This window comes from Pteropus medius, unplaced genomic scaffold (assembly GCF_902729225.1).
Source record: "Pteropus medius unplaced genomic scaffold, Ma_sr-lr_union100, whole genome shotgun sequence".
NCBI lineage: Eukaryota > Metazoa > Chordata > Mammalia > Chiroptera > Pteropodidae > Pteropus > Pteropus medius.
Genome location: NW_024349797.1, coordinates 490,099 through 506,164, shown reverse-complemented (window position 1 = coordinate 506,164; position 16,066 = coordinate 490,099). Strand labels below are relative to the sequence as shown.

Sequence of the window (16,066 nt, the reverse complement as noted above, 5' to 3'; positions counted from 1 at the left end):
TTGACCTTCCTACTTGGATTGAATGCATGGGTACCTTTTTAAATTATAGATTATCTTCACCAGGCTCTAGTCAGAGTCGAAAATGGAAGCAGCTGTGCAGCACTGGAAAGAACCCTGGATAACCTTGACGCAATCCCAGGAAATCGGTCTTGGCTGCTTTTTTGTTTTATGGCTTTCTGGACTTCCTGTTTAGACACCTTGCCTCCCCTTGATCTTTTATCTGATGCCAAGATTCCAGGATTAGCAGGATATTTGAGATGGAGGCAGATACTGGAAAGTACAATACACACGATGCCAGGCGATTCATCTATCCATCCACTCAACCAACAAATATTTTCTGACCATCGAGTTTGTGGCATATGCTTCCTAATGCTGGGGATATAAAACTGAAGAAGCCCTTTGGGGTTCTCAGCATCACTGGGGAGAGAGACTCACAAATAACTCTAATGCCAGTTTTCATCAAGATGTGTTCCACCACACACACACACACACACACACACACACACACACACACACACACACACAAAACCCCACTACAACAACAAGTAACTCAAAGTGACTTGAACAACAAAGGCATTTTTTGTCTCAAATATCAAATAGTCCAGAAGTAGGGCAGGTGCCACATGCATTACATAAAGTTCCAGGTCATCTTCTCTGTAATATTCTTGGATTTGCCTTGTTCTATGTATACTGGTGTCTAAACCAGGCCAGAGGTAATATGGCTGCAGTAGCCCCAGCCATCACATCAGACATCACAACATCCAAATAAAGCAAACCATTTCTTCCGGTATCACTTTTATGAGAGGACACTTTTCCACAAATTTCCTAACAGATGTTTTTCTGTGTCAGTTCCCAGAATGGGGGCACGTGTCCATTCCCAACCTTGCCACCAGCAAAGGGAATGAGATAACCTTGATGGGCACAGACTAAAAGGGAATGAGATAACCTTGATGGGCACAGGCTAATCAAGATCTACCTCTGATACTGCCAATGGGGTCACCATCCCTGGGTCTCACGAGGGAAGAGTGGATACCTGAATAAAACTGAGTTCTGTTAGTAAAGGAGAATGGAGTGAGGGCTCTGGGTTGTTGGTGGGTGGCAAATCGTATCCTCTACACTGGGGAGATGCTATATCACAGGTGTATGGGAATTCGGAGGGAGGAATGACATTTTTTTCTGGGCGTGTAAGTAGACAGAACAGTTGGGAAGGTTCAAAAAGGAGGTGATTTGGAAGCTGGGCTGGGGATAAATAAAATGAGGCTGAAAGCGGTGTTAGATCCAGATTGAGAGGGAGGGTTTTATAAGCCTTTCTTGAAGGATTTGCCTTAATCCTACAGGAAGCGTAGAGTCACTATGCACATATTTTGTTCGTTTGTTTTTAATTTTTATTTTTATTACGGTGACATTGGTTAACAAAATCCAGTAAGTTTCAGGTGTACAATTCAAAAGTAGTCATGTATGTATGTGTGTGTGTGTGTGTGTGTGTGTGTGTGTGTGTGTGTATATATATATATATATATATATTGCATTGTGTGTTCACCACCCATAGTTAAATTTCTTTCTGTCACCGCATATTTGACCCCTTTTATCACATTTACCTCCCTTCTCCCCCCAACCCTCTGGTAATCACTAGTCTATTATCCATGTCCATGAGTATCTGTTTGTCCTGTTCATTTGTTGCTTTTAGGTTTATATCCTACATATAAGTGATATCATGAGATTTTCAACTTTTTCTGTCTGGCTTATTTCACTTAGCAAGATTATTCTCAAGGTCCATCCATGTTGTCACAAATGGCAGTATTTCATCTCTTATGGCTGAGTAATATTCCATTGTATATATGTACCACAGCTTCTTTATCTAATCATCTATCATAGGACATTTCAGTTGCTTCCATATGAATAATGCTGCTATGAACATCGATGTGCGGATATCTTTTTGGATATATGTTTTCAAGTCTTTGGGATAAGTACCCAGTTGAGGGATTGCTGGATCATATGGTATGTCAATTCTTAGCTTTTTGAGGAAACTCCATACTGTTTTCCATAGTGGCTGTACCAATTTGCAGTCCCACCAGCAGTGTATGAGGGTTCCTTTTTCTCTGCTATGCATATTTTAACCCATTTCCCGTTTGCCTTGAAAATACTCGCCGGTGGCACTTGCGGCTGCATTTACCCGAGATAACTCATGGATTACAGTCCTAAACTTACCCCCAAAGTCTGCCACAAAATCTCTCACTTTTATTATTATTTTTGCATCGCTCTGGTATATCGATAGTCTTTAGAAACAAATGACGTCATTCTTTTTATAGCATTCTGTTTTTAGTAGTGGTATTTCCATTTACAAAATATAGTAATTCTCGATCGCTGAAAATGTCAAATCCTAGAAAATGTAGCATTCCTATGCATGATGTTAAATTAACACTGGCAGTGAGCTGTGCTTTTTTTTTTTTTTTCTGAAATGGGAAGTGGGTTAATATTTTTAAAACATATTTAAAATATGATATAAAATGTATTCAAATCATAAGAAATAGGAATGGGGAAGAAGAACAGCCACTTATTGAATGTCTGCTATGCGCTAGAGGCCATGTGGATGCTCTACACAGACTCCTTCCTTTAATTTCTACCACAACTGCTGCAGAAGGCTTTTTGAGGGACCTCCATACAGCTTTTCCCCCATCTTACAATGAGCAAATGGCTCAGGGATCAGGGATCACAGCCTAATCAAATAAGAGAAGCCTTCACTGACTGATGTTTGCTCAGGGACATAACCGCAGGTGTGGCGGTTCCCAAGCCCCTGACAATGGGGGTAAGACAAGGCACTGGTGGAAAGGGCATGAAGTGGCTGTTGCAATAGCACCGAAGGGAGATGACGAGCATCTGGACTGGAGCAGCAGCGCCAGGCAGGGATGGAGAAGAAAAAACAGATATGAATAGGAGCAAAAGTCATGAGAATTCATGACACGCTGCCTTTGAGGGTAAAAAGTTTTCCAAGATAGTTCAATCATAATCCTTGCTTTGAAAATTCAAAATTTTCCAACCCTAATAAGATATTAGGGAACAATTTGAGCATAATGTGAATTTTGGAATTAGTTCTTCAAGTATTTGTCCCTCGGGAAACACTACATAAATGCAAAAAACTGCAACCAGTTTAGGAACACACAAAACACTGTGTGTGCTCATGCACAAATACCCCCAACCCCCACGAACATCTACCAGCTGCCTCAGTTCACCATGTGTATTATGAACCACACTTGTCCACATCCGGCGTTACAACTTTGATTTCTAATAATCCTATCCTACCACTTCTCAATAACCCATAAACTGCAGCTCTCCTGATGCCTGTTTCCACAAGAAAACCTCAGGTTTTGTCAAATGCCATGTTTATTGTATTATTTATGTATTTCTCAACCATTTAACATGTGTAAGACCATGCTACCACTTTTGTTAGGCTCCTATCTCTTTTTTTATAATGTCCTTGATGAACTTTTTAAGTGTTACGCCTATTTTTCCAATAGCCCTGTGGTTTTTATTGATCAATTTCACACAACACACTGATTTTTAGGAACACACATATTGATTATAGTACAACTGACTCTACCTTAAGTTTTCTGGTTCAGATATCTACACTTAAAATCATACACTTTACTGAAAGGGGGTTTGGTGGGTGATGGGGAGATTGTGGCTTTGGCTTTGGACATACTGAGTTTAAATTTCCAGGAGAAATTGGAAAGTAGCTAAAAGAGAATTTAAAATATTAATCTGAAGCTTAGGGGCGGCGGGGACAAGAACTAGGGGATACATAAGTAGTCTTGGAGACAATTAGCAAACACAAGGTAACTGAAGCCACATGAGAGAGGCTTCCCAGAAAGAGGTGAGGAGTGAGAAGATGAGAGAGCCTCGAGGAAACCTGAGGGGCACCAGCATCCAAGGGCAAGCAAGGCAGGTGAAGAGGAGCCAGAGAAGGAGCCTGAGCAGCAGACAGGGGCAGATCGATGAGAGAGGGTGATGTCGGGAAGTCAAGACAGGTCAGAATTTAAGGTGGTAAAGAGGCCTGACCATGTCAAATGTTACAAAAGTTCAAGGAATGAGGAGTGAAGAGTGTGTGCTGGATTAGGGCATTCGGAACTCATTTTCAGTCATGGGGAGGCTGAAATCTCTTTTGGAATCTCTTCACTCAAAATTTATAGGACACGAAGAGAAGCAAAAAAATGGTATTTTGTAAGGGAGTCACAACCAAAGGAAAATTTAATAGATGTTCGTAGAGTGAGGAAGAGGGATTAGAAAGAGAGATAAGGAGATTTAAGAAAAGGAGAAAGTGGGAGGAGACAGAAAGAAATGAAAATGGTTAAATTTGGAAAGATGGTCCTTTTCTCTCCTCTGAGACAGAAGTGAATAAGGCAAGATGAATTTAGATACAGCAGAGTTTATATCAGGGCCTGTATTCTCCTCGGGGAGTGAAGGAAGAGTGAAAATAGGATTAACTGAAAAAGGGGTTTATTTTTCTAGCATAACAAGAAGCAACAAGAGGTAGTCAGTCCATGACTGATGCAGAGGCTCCAGAATTTCATCAATGCCCAGACTCCTTCTATATTTCTACTCTGCCAGCCTTAGTGTCTGGCTTCTGTCATTACTCAGACAATATGGCTGCCGACACTCCAGATATGTCTTCATTTCAGCAGAAAACATGGAGAAGGGTAAAGAAATTACATGCCAGCTATATCCTTTTTTTTTTTTTTAAATCAGGAAAAGAAATAGTTTTCCTGAAGGCCCCCACCTAGTAGATTTCCATTTACATCTCACCGGCCAGAACTAGCTCTGGCTGCAAGGGAGTCTGGGTAGTTAGTGTTTTTAACTCTTAGGAAAGGAAAAAGGGAGAATGGCTATTGGGTTAACAACCAGGTATGCCTGCTGCTCTGAGAATAAATAAGAATGAATTTTCAGGACACAGCTAGGTTTTGAGGACACAAACTAGAACTAGCACTGATATGTTCCAAGGTTCCATCATCAGTTAGCTGGGTAACTGAGGGGTAGTTATCTTACCTCAATGGGCCTAATATTTTCTCATCTACAAGAGAAGATAGTTAAGCCATATTATTTCTAAGACTTAAAAATAATTCTACCTGTAATTTGAAAGGCTTATATAATATCCATTTCTAAAATAGCAGGAAAATATGATTGACTTTCTTGGAAGCATGAGAAACATGTTGATAATTCTTTAATAAAGTTAGCACTCTTTCAGTGAAGTACGTAGGAAAAATGCTATCTATAGTTTGATAAGGCTTATTTATACACCAAATTCAAGTTTTCAGAGTTAAATACTCACTTATGAATCGTTCTCTAATATAGACACAAAGAAGTGCAATTACAGAGTGGAAGCCCATGGAATTTAAACAATTTAACAGAAACAACTGAATTTTTCTCCAAAAAAGATGAACCAATTTATATTCTTACCAGCAACATACTAGAATGCCAACTTCTCTAGCAAAAAACATATAAAAACAGGAAGAAATAAATAGTATTATGAATTCTTTTATTCTTTGTCAGATACTGTCATGTGCCCTTTACAATCATTATTTTACATAATTCTCCTGGCTACTCTGTGAGGTAGGTAGTATTATTATGCCTATTATAGAGATAAAGAAACCGAGGCTCAGAAAGTTTAAAGAGCCTGCCCAGTGCCATACACTTAATTGCTGGCAAAATTGAGACTGGATCCTAGGTTTCTCTGACACTAAGTCCATCCTCTTAAACCCCAAACTTGACTGCCTCATTATTTCTACTGGGTCCTTACATGAAGAAACATAGAAAGACTTCTCTATCTTGCCTCAAGAGTCTTCTCAGAAATCCTAACATTGCAAAAGCTAGAAATTGGTAGACAGCAATATCACTCAGAATAAGTCTAAGACATCACAGGCCACAAAGTGGTAATATTCACTGATAAAACCTTCAAGAATCATAAAAGGCCTCCCTTTGATGGTTTCCAGCAGTGTGAATAACATAGGAGTAAAGGAAATTTTTTTCACCTTTTCTTCCCTTAGCTCAGTAGGAACTAACTGTGTCTTCTGGTTACAATTTTAAAGAAAATCTCAGGCTTTTCTTGTTCTTTGTTATAGACCTGAAGTGAGGTTCCCACGGGTCCTGATCTATGCCTCTTTGATCCTCCCTGGATATGTGCTCACTCACACAACCAGGTACTGAACTTTGTTTTGTTATAACACATAACCACCACAGGAGGAAAAAGAAACCACTGAATGGACTGACCTGTGCTCATAGAGTAGATTTTGTTGGAACAAGGGCAACAAACTGTAGTAACTATTAGTCACTGACTTGTCTTAGAATTCTGCCAAGCCAGAAATGGCCAGCACAAGTAAATCTTTGGAGTTTCACCTGGGCCTTTTTAAAGTACATAAGTAAAATGGGTAAAGACAGGGTTGAAATGGTCATTACAAATCATGGTACCTTGATGAGAGGTAATAACATAATCTTTGAAAGATATTTACTCACATCATGGAGCTGCTGGGGTGAGAGAGGTACTCTTATTAACCAGTGAGCAAGAATGATGCTTAGATCAATTTGAAAAAAAACAGAGTCCTCTATCTCAAAGCCCTGAGAAATGGCATTGACTGATATAATCATCCATTGTTTTTTTTAACTCTATTAATCAGGTGGTTTACAGCGATTCTTTTGAAGCTTCATTCTGAACTTGCTTACAATCAATTCACCCATTTTACACATATAATTTAATGAGTTTTGGCACATATATACAGTCATGCAATTACCCCAATGTCTATAGAATTTGTACTCCTCTTTCATTCCTGATATAGGTAATTTAGATTTTCTCTCTCTCTTTTTTTTTTTTATCAGTCTTGCTAGGTGTTTGTCGCTTTTAATAATCATTTCAAAGAACCAATTTTTGGTTATATTTTCTCTACTGTTCATCTGTTTTATAGTTCATTGACTTGTGCTTTTATCTTTATTATTTCCTGAATTTTACTAACTTTGTGCTTAATTTGTTTACTTTCTAGTTTCTTACATTGAAAATTTAGATAATCTTTTTTTGGTAACAGTTTTATTGAGATATAATTCACATACCATCCAATGGTTTTACATACATTCAGAGTTGCACAACCAACATCGAATACATTTTATAACATTTTCATCAGCCCCCCAAAAGAAATCCTATACCTTTTATCAGTCACTGCATCCCTTGCTAGCCCCTTTCCCCAGCTCTAAACAACTACTAATCTAATTTCGGTCTCTAGAATTTGCCTATTCTGGTCATTTCCTACAAATAGAATCACATAGTATGTGGTCTTTTTGACTATCTTTTCACTTAGTATAATATTTTCTTTCTTTTTTTTTTTTTTTGGTGTAATACTTTCAAAGTTCATCCACATTATAGCATGTATCAGCACTTCATTCTTTTCATCGCCAAATAATATTCCATTGTATAGATATGTCACACTTTATGTATCCAATTGTCGAATAATGAATAGGTAACTGATTATAAGTTTTTTCTTCATTCCTAATATTAGCAGTTAAAAATGTAAAGTTCCGTCTGAGTCCTCCTTTAGCTGCATCACACAAACTTTGATATATTTTCCTTATAATTTCATTCAAAATACTTTCAAATTTCCTTTGTGAAATAAAGCATAGATTTTTATAAATGTAGTGATGAATTTCCAAATGTTTGAGACTTCTGTCTCTATTCTACAGATTGAATAGTCCCTATTGATCTATCTTCAAATTCACTGTTTCTTTATCTGCCTGCAAAATTCTGTTAAAAGCATCCAATGAATTTTTTATTTCAGTTATTGTATGTTTCAGCTCTAAAATTTCCTTTTAGTTCTGTTTCTATAATTTTTATTTCTCTGCTGGGATTCTCCCATTATGTTCATTTGCTACGATCAATTGTTTCCTAAGTCTCTGAACGTATTTATAATGGTTGCCTTAGAGTCCTGTGTATTTATTACAATAACATCTAGGTCATCTCAGGGTTCCTACATTGCTACATATGCAAAGTAAGATGAAAATGTGTATGGGTCATATTTTCATATTACTTTGCATATGTAGCAATTTTTAATTAGATGCTAGTTATCATGAAAGGTACAATGTAGAGACTCTAGATTCTGTTTTGTTCCTTTAAAGAGCAATCTTTATTAACTTGGCTAGACTCAAATTCCAAATTGTTTCTCTGCATTCAACAGCAGTTGAACTCTGCTCAGTTATTTCTGCTTCAACTGGTGCCTTTTCTTTCTTTTCCATTCTCTTTCCCTCTTCCCCTCACAACTCAAGACAATGGATGGCAACTGCACTCAGGGAAAAAGTTGCCAACTTCAAAATCTCACAAGATATACTTTCTGCTTTTAAAGATGGACTTCATTCTGTTTACTTTTGATAGGTCTCTGTGTATTCAAATTGTCCTTCTTAAATATTTTGTCCAGGTTTTATAATTATTATTTATGAGGGGTTAGTCTTATCAAGCTGCTCTGCCATTATCGGAAGCAAAATTTGTTTTCAAACAATTAAAAAAAATACACCACTTACAAAGATCTAACAAGGAAGTGATCTAGATAGGATATATCCTAAGAAAATGGTTTTGAGAGGAATCAAGATTTACTAAGAATATTACAGAAATTAGGGAAGTTAAATCTTTATGGGGAAATCATAGTTATTCTCAGTGGTGCATACATTAGTCTGAAAAGGGAAAGAAACTGAAAAAGAATAAGCATTTTAACTATTGTATCGAGTTGAAAAATTGGTATTTTTCAAAGACTTTAACATTGAAGAAATCGATGCATTGTACACGTAATTCAAAGTCTCAAATTTTAAACATACTCTCAAATTGGGATCAATTGCTATGTTGTATGGCTTGTAGTTTGAACCCATCTCACTCAGATTATCTGTAGCTATAAATGACAAACAAGCATCTCTGAATCTGTGACTAAAGCAGTTGCCACAAAACTAACAAGGCTGATGGTGGTGGGGCACAGTGACCCCACAGACTCATAGTCCTAGCTTCTCCCATCATGAATTGGGGAGGTAGATAAGGGTAAAGGAGGTCAATACATGGTGACAGAAGGAAATTTAACTTTGGATGGTGAACACACAATGCAATTTACATATGATGTATTATTGAATTGTACACTTGAAACCTATATAATTTTATTAATCAATGTCACCCCAATAAATTTAATTTTAAAAATAATAGGTAGGTAGGTAGATAGATAGATAGATAGATAGATAGATAGATAGATAGATAGATAGATAAAGAATTGGCCTATTTGATGAGCGGAGATCATGACAGATTTTTTTTCCCCACAGAAAAATTCAGGTTCAGTCTTTGGCAAGAAAATTTTATAGTACATATCTCATGCAGATCAAAAAATTTAACATCACATAATTTAAGCTAGTCTTACGACCAAGTAACTGGTTAGTGAATTAGCAAGATGAACTCGTTAAAAACTCCACTGTTATCATTGATTCCTTTGGGTTATGAGTGTTCTCTCAGATTCTTCTTTTGGAAATGAAGCTCATCTTGCACAGGTTAAGATCTTAACATTTTGTAATAAAAATATTTGAAAGTTCTTTCTTCCTCTAGAACTGTATTAGAGCAACATGGAAATATTAGGTTCAAAGTACAATAATTTTTGCCTTGAAATAACTGAGGTTATCATTCTAATTTTGACTTTTTTTTTTTTAAAGCAAGTTCACATGATTCAGTGAACCATCAAGATTTAGAGGCAGATAAAGAAAAAAAAAACCTGGTTCTTGGAGATAAACTGAGATACTGGCTGAAAGACAGAAGAAATGGGAGTAAACTATGAAAACATTATGAGATGGAAGCAACAGTTAGGAGGAATCAAAATAAAACTTCAGTGTCATTTTGAAGAACCACCAATACTAAAAGGTCAAAGTATCATGCCATGTTACTTTAACTGGTCAGTGCATTGCTGGCATTTAAAAAATTTTTTTTAATTTTTAAAAATTATGGCAAAACACATATAACATAAAATGTATCATTTTAACTATTTTTAAGTGCATGGTTCAGTGGCATTAAGTACATTCACAGTGTTGTGCAACTATTGGTATATTTTAAACATTATAACTTTTATGATGGCCCTATGATAGCATTGCCTAATGCCTATTCTCTCTAAGGCTAATAGTTTTTCTTTGAGGAAAGAACTCAGGGAGAAGACCTTACTGACTGATGGAGAAAGTTACAGGGTGGAAGAATTTGGCTCAACATGAGAAAAAACTGTCTATATTTAGATCTGACCAGCAGGAACAGGAGGCCTGGGAGCTTCCTTTGAAGGTGAAGAGCATTCACACAGGGGCCCTGAGGCCATCTGTTGGGCGTGTTTTGGAAGAGATTCCTGTCCAGGGTGGGAGAGGGACTCCTCTGGGCTTCTTTCCAACTATGAGATCCTTCAGTTGAACTCAATTGCTATACACTCAGGTTTCAGATGCACTTATTGGAGTTCAAGTACACTAGATTTGGGCCTTAAAATAGTCACACTTAAAACCACTTACTGGCGGGTTTTATCCTTCCCTGGCACATTGGCTGCTGCTTTTGAAGAAATCATTAAAAGCAGGATACTTAGGTTTCAGTTCCCCTCCAACCATTTACTAACCAAGAGATGTGGGGCAGGTGATCTTTGCAAAAACCAGTTTTCACTTAAATGGGCTCTGCTGGCTTCAGGTTTGCCCCATCCTAATCCCTTTCCACAGTGCTGTCAGAAAAATCTTTCCAAAATGTAACTCTGAGCATGTTACCTTCTCCCACTTTAAAAGTTTCTTCAACGGTACCTCTTCATTTCCAAAATAAATTTCAAATTTCTAAGCATGGAACCCAAGGCCACTTTTAGCTGGAATGAATTATGTCAATTCTCCAGTCCTTATCTGTCTGCCTGATTCCTACATAGTCTTCGAAACACAACTCAGGTGTGGTCATTTACTAGAAAATGTCCTCATTTTCCCTTAAGGCTTGGCTAGGGCTTATACTACTAGCATCCACATTATCTGTGACCATGACCACAAGCATCCTTAAAAAAAAAAAAGCACCTTTGGTGCATTTTTGCTCTGTTGGGTAAAAAAGAGCTGAATCCCTGCCATAGTCCATACATCATAGTAATTTCCAAGTGGATCAAAAGATAGGAGGATTAAAAATAATCTTGGAGTGAAAGAATTCTTTGAATATATGACATAAAATATAAAAGCCACTTTAAAAAGATTATTGAAAACAATTATATAAAAAATTAAATTCTCCATGTCAGAAATATTAAAATCTAAATACAAACGAGAAATCGTGAAAATTTGAAATGTATCTCATATAGAGTCCCCACACATCAGTAAGAAAACAAACACATAAAATGGGCAAAGAATATAAATAGTATGCATAAAAAAGTTACATATAGCTTTTAAAAATGAAAAGATAAACTTTATTATAAACTGTATTACTCACATGAGAAACGCAGTTAAAACTGCAATGGAATACCTGTTTTCATCACTCAGATTAGCAAAGATTAAAAATTTTGAAAACATTGTTGGTAAGAATATGTGGAAACAGGCATTCCGTTCATATACTGTGGGTGGAAATATAAATTGGTATAATCTTTATGTCAACAATGATCAAAATTATAAGTGCACATACCCTTGATCCAGGAACTTTATTTCTGGGACTTTATCCATAAATTTGTACATCAGCAAAATGGCATTGAAGATGAAGCTTTCCTTCTTTTTCTATTCTCAGAAAAAATTAAAATATAAGAATTATCTGTTCTTGGAAGTCTCCTAAAACTTGCCCATAACACATTTGGTGCTTTTAGGTGGGTATGCTTATACTTTAAATTATTGATTCAATTTCTCTAATGAGTATTGGTTTATACAAATATTCTACTTCTTCTTAGGTTAATTTTGGTAATAATTTAAGCTAATTTTGGTAATACAGATTTTTATCTAAGTTTTTAAAATATAACGGCAACAATCATTGGTATTATACTCATGATTTTTAATACATCTACTGTGTCTGTTATATCCTCTTCTTTAATACTGTTTACTTTAACTTTTAAAATTGTTCTTTCAGCCTTTCTAGGCATTGTATTCCTTAATTTTCAAAGCACAAGTGCTTCCTTTTGTTGAATCTATTGTTTTTCTATTTCATCAACATTTGCTCATATCTTATTTGCTTTAATTTCTTTGGATTTACTCTGTTATTCAAGTTTTTCGCTATTTAGTGTAAGGATTTATCCATTTATGTAAAATCTTCATCTTAATAAGTTTACTTAAAGCAATGAATTTCCCTCTAAATACTACTTTAGTTGTTTTCCAGAGGTTTTTATATGTAATACTTTTCTTTTTTATTATAAATATTTTACAATTTATTGATTTCCTCTTTAGCTCATGAGTTATTGAAGTGAATTTTCCCCAACTTTTTACATTGTAAAATTTTAATTTTATTTTGAAAAATGTTTAAACTATAGAAAAACTGAAATAGTTTTACTGAATTGAAAGAATATTAAAATGAATACCCTATACCACTTACTTAGATTTACAAGTTTTTAACATTTTGCCATAGTTTTTCTCCATTAACTGTGATTTTCATGAAGCATTTAAATGTAAGTTGCAGACATTATGATAATTCACTCTGAACTAAATATTAACTATTACTATTATTGGTAGAATTTTCTTTTTATTATTGCAAAGTATCACTCTTAAAGTCTATTAAACACCTTTTCTTTAAATTTTATTTGTCTGCTACTAATGCTGATACATAGACTTTTTTTTTGATTGGCAATTGCATGGTAATCTTTTTTCACTTGTTTAGGCATCTTTCTTACAAGCTATGTTTATCTGCATTTTACACTAACAATAAACTATCTGAGAAGGCGATTGGGGGGTATGGGGAAAAATCCCATTTTAGCATCAAAAGGAATAAAATACTTAGGAATAGACTTAACTGAGGAAGTGAAAGACTTGTACATGAACGATTACAAAATATTGCCAAAAGAAATGAAAGACGACATGAACAAATGGAATGACATCCATGTTTATGGATTGGAAGACATAATATTGTTAAAAGTTCATACTACCCAAAGCAATATACAGATTCGATGCAATACCTATGAAAATCACAACTGCATTTTTTACAAAAATAGAAAAAAAAATCTAAAATTTATATGGAGCCACAAAGAACATTGAATAGCCAAATCAATCTTGAGAAAAAAGAACAAAGCTGGAGGCATCGTGCTCCCTGATTTCAAACTATATTACAAAGCTACAGTAATTCAAACAGCATGGTACTGGCATAAAGGCAGACATATAAACCAATGGGACAGAATAAAGAGCCCTGAAATAAATTCACGTATGTATGGTTAACTGATTTTGACAACAATGCCAAGAATACATATTGTGGAAAAAATAGTCTCTTCAATAAACGTGTTGGGAAATCTGGATATCCAAATGCAAAATAAATAAAATTGGACCCTTATCTTACACTATGCATTAAAAAAAAAAACCAACCTCAAAATGGATTAAAGACTAAAAAGTAAGACCTGAAACTGTAAAACTCCTAGAAAAAAACAGAGGAAAAGCTTCATGACATTGATCTTGACAATAACTTCACAGATATGACACCAAAAACACAGGAAAAAAAAATACGCAAGTTGTACTACATCAAACTAAAAAGCTTCTGCACAGCAAAGAAAACAACAGAGTGAAAAGGCAATCAATGAAATGGGAGAAAATATTTGCAAGCCATATATTCAATAAGAGATTAATTTCCAAAAAATATAAGGAATTCTTACAACTCAATAGCTAAGAAAAACCTTAATGATTCAATTTAGAAATGGACTAAAAACTTGTGTAGACATTTCTCCATAGAAGACATACAAATGCCAACAGACATATGAAAAGATGCTCAGTGTCACTAATCATCAGAGAAATGCAAATCAAAACCATAAAAAAGACAACTGTTGGGGAGGACATGGAGAAACTGGAACCTTGTACACTGTTGGTAGGAATGCAGAATGATGCATCCAGTGTGAAAAATAGTATGAAGATACCTAAAAAACAAAAAATAAATAAAAATAGCACTACCATATGATCCAGCAATCCCACTTCTGGTTATTTGTCCAAAAGAATAGAAATTAAGGTTTTAGAAAAAAAATAAACACATGTTTATTGCAGATCTATTCAAAATAGCCAAGATGTGAAAACATCCTAAATATCCATTGATGGATGAATGGACAAAGAAAATATGGCATATACATGCAATGGAATACTATTCAGCCTTAAAAAAAAAAAAAGAAAATTCTGCAATATGGGATAACATATGTGAACCTGGAGGACATTATGCTAAGTGAAAGAAGCCAGTCACAGAAGGACAAATATTGCGTGATTTTACTTCTATTAGATGTCTAAAATAGTCAAACTCATAGAATCAGAGAGTGGAATTGTGTTTACCAGAGACTAGGGGAGAGGGGAGGGAAGGAAATGGAGAGTTGCTGATCAATGAACATGAAGTTTCAGTTATGCAAGTTGAATAAGTTCAAGAGATCTAAATAACACTGTACCTATAGTTAACTATGCTGTATTGTATACTTAAAATTTTAAGAGGGTCGATCTCATGTTAAGTGTTCTTACCACAAAAAAATAAATTTAAAATGCAATTTCTGTATTTTAATTGTGGATTTAATTAACTTACATTTATTGTTATTACTGACATATTTAGAATAATTTCAATCATTTTAGTTGGTAAGTTCCATTTGCTGTTTTTTCCTTTGCTTCTTTTTCCTTTTCTGTGGAATATGACAAAGTTGAGGATACTTTTCTTTTTTCCCTTCTGCTGAATTGGAAGCTATAGATTATATTTCTGTTCCTTTCGTGATTACTGTTATTTTTTATTGGCTCCAACAAATGATGTCATACACATATATTCAGGTGCTACCATTCAATGTCTCTAAATCCTTGGCTGCGAACTCCAGGCAAGAGAAAACACAGAGGTTCTGTTGTACTTGGTGGATTTTGTCACCGTGGGTCTTTTGTCTATTACTTTCTCAAAATATTCTTCATTTTGTTTTAAGGACAGATACCATGTTTTATACATCTTTGTTACTTGTTTATGCATTCTTTTTTCCCCTCTGTAACAATTTGATGAGTTTCAACAAATGCATGCATTCATGTAATCTGTATCTCTACCAAGATAATGAATATTTCCACCACCCCAGGATGTTCACTTGTGCCCCTTAGTTTCAAAAGAAAGTTGGTTTGTTTTTGTTTTTTTTAAAAAAAGATGAGTTTTGCCTGTTATAAAACTTCATATAAAAGGACTCACATAGTATGTACTCCCTTGTCTCTGGCCTCTTTGCTCAGCATAATGTCTGTAAAATTTACCAATGTTGTTGTGTAAATCAGCAGTTTTTTGTTTTTATTTTGCCAAGCTGTATTCCATTGTATCAATGTACGAAATGTATTTATCTATTCTCCTGTTGATGAACATTTGATTTGTTTCCAAATTTAGGCCATTGTGAATAAAATTGCTATGAACATTCTTGTATAAGTCTTTTTGTGGACATATGTTCCATTCTCTTGGCTAATAACCTAGGAATAAGATTGACGGCCGATAGATAAGTATAACTTTCTAAGAATCATTGATAACTGTTATGTCTTCCTTGGGAGTTGAAACTTTTATTATTATGACATGTCCCTTTTTACTTCTGGTAATACTCTATCTTAAAGTCTATTTGTCTGATTTGAATTTAACCACTCTAGCTTTCTTATGTTTACTGTCTGCAAGATATGACTTTATTCACCTTGTTGCTTTCAATCTATCTGAGTCTTTACATTTAAGATGTGTCTCCTATAGACAGACTATAGATGAGTCTTGATTTTTTTTTATCCAGTCTAATCACCTGTTTTTCAGTTGGAGTGTTTATTCTATTAATTCTTGGTATACAGATGGACATAATTAAAATTGGGTGTGTCAATTCCTATTTGTTTTCTATTTGTCCATCTAGTTTTTGTTCCTCTGTGCTTCCCTTCTTATCTTTTTGGGTTAATCTTTTTT

General features: G+C 35.1%; 1 long non-coding RNA gene across 5 annotated transcripts in view; it reads right to left on the bottom strand.

Moving 5' to 3' along the window:
* The window catches only part of LOC120619464 (uncharacterized), a 76,703-nt gene that overhangs the window by 19,506 nt on the left and 41,131 nt on the right, over window positions 1-16,066 (bottom strand). For 2 of the 5 annotated variants that reach the window (XR_005657509.1, XR_005657512.1), the window contains one exon: window positions 13,538-14,063. The exons of 2 other annotated variants lie outside the window; for them this stretch is intronic. This is a non-coding gene — a long non-coding RNA (uncharacterized LOC120619464). Of the gene's footprint in view, window positions 1-13,537; window positions 14,064-15,042; window positions 15,141-16,066 lie in introns of those variants that run through there. One more of the 5 variants, XR_005657508.1, reaches the window with a different exon arrangement.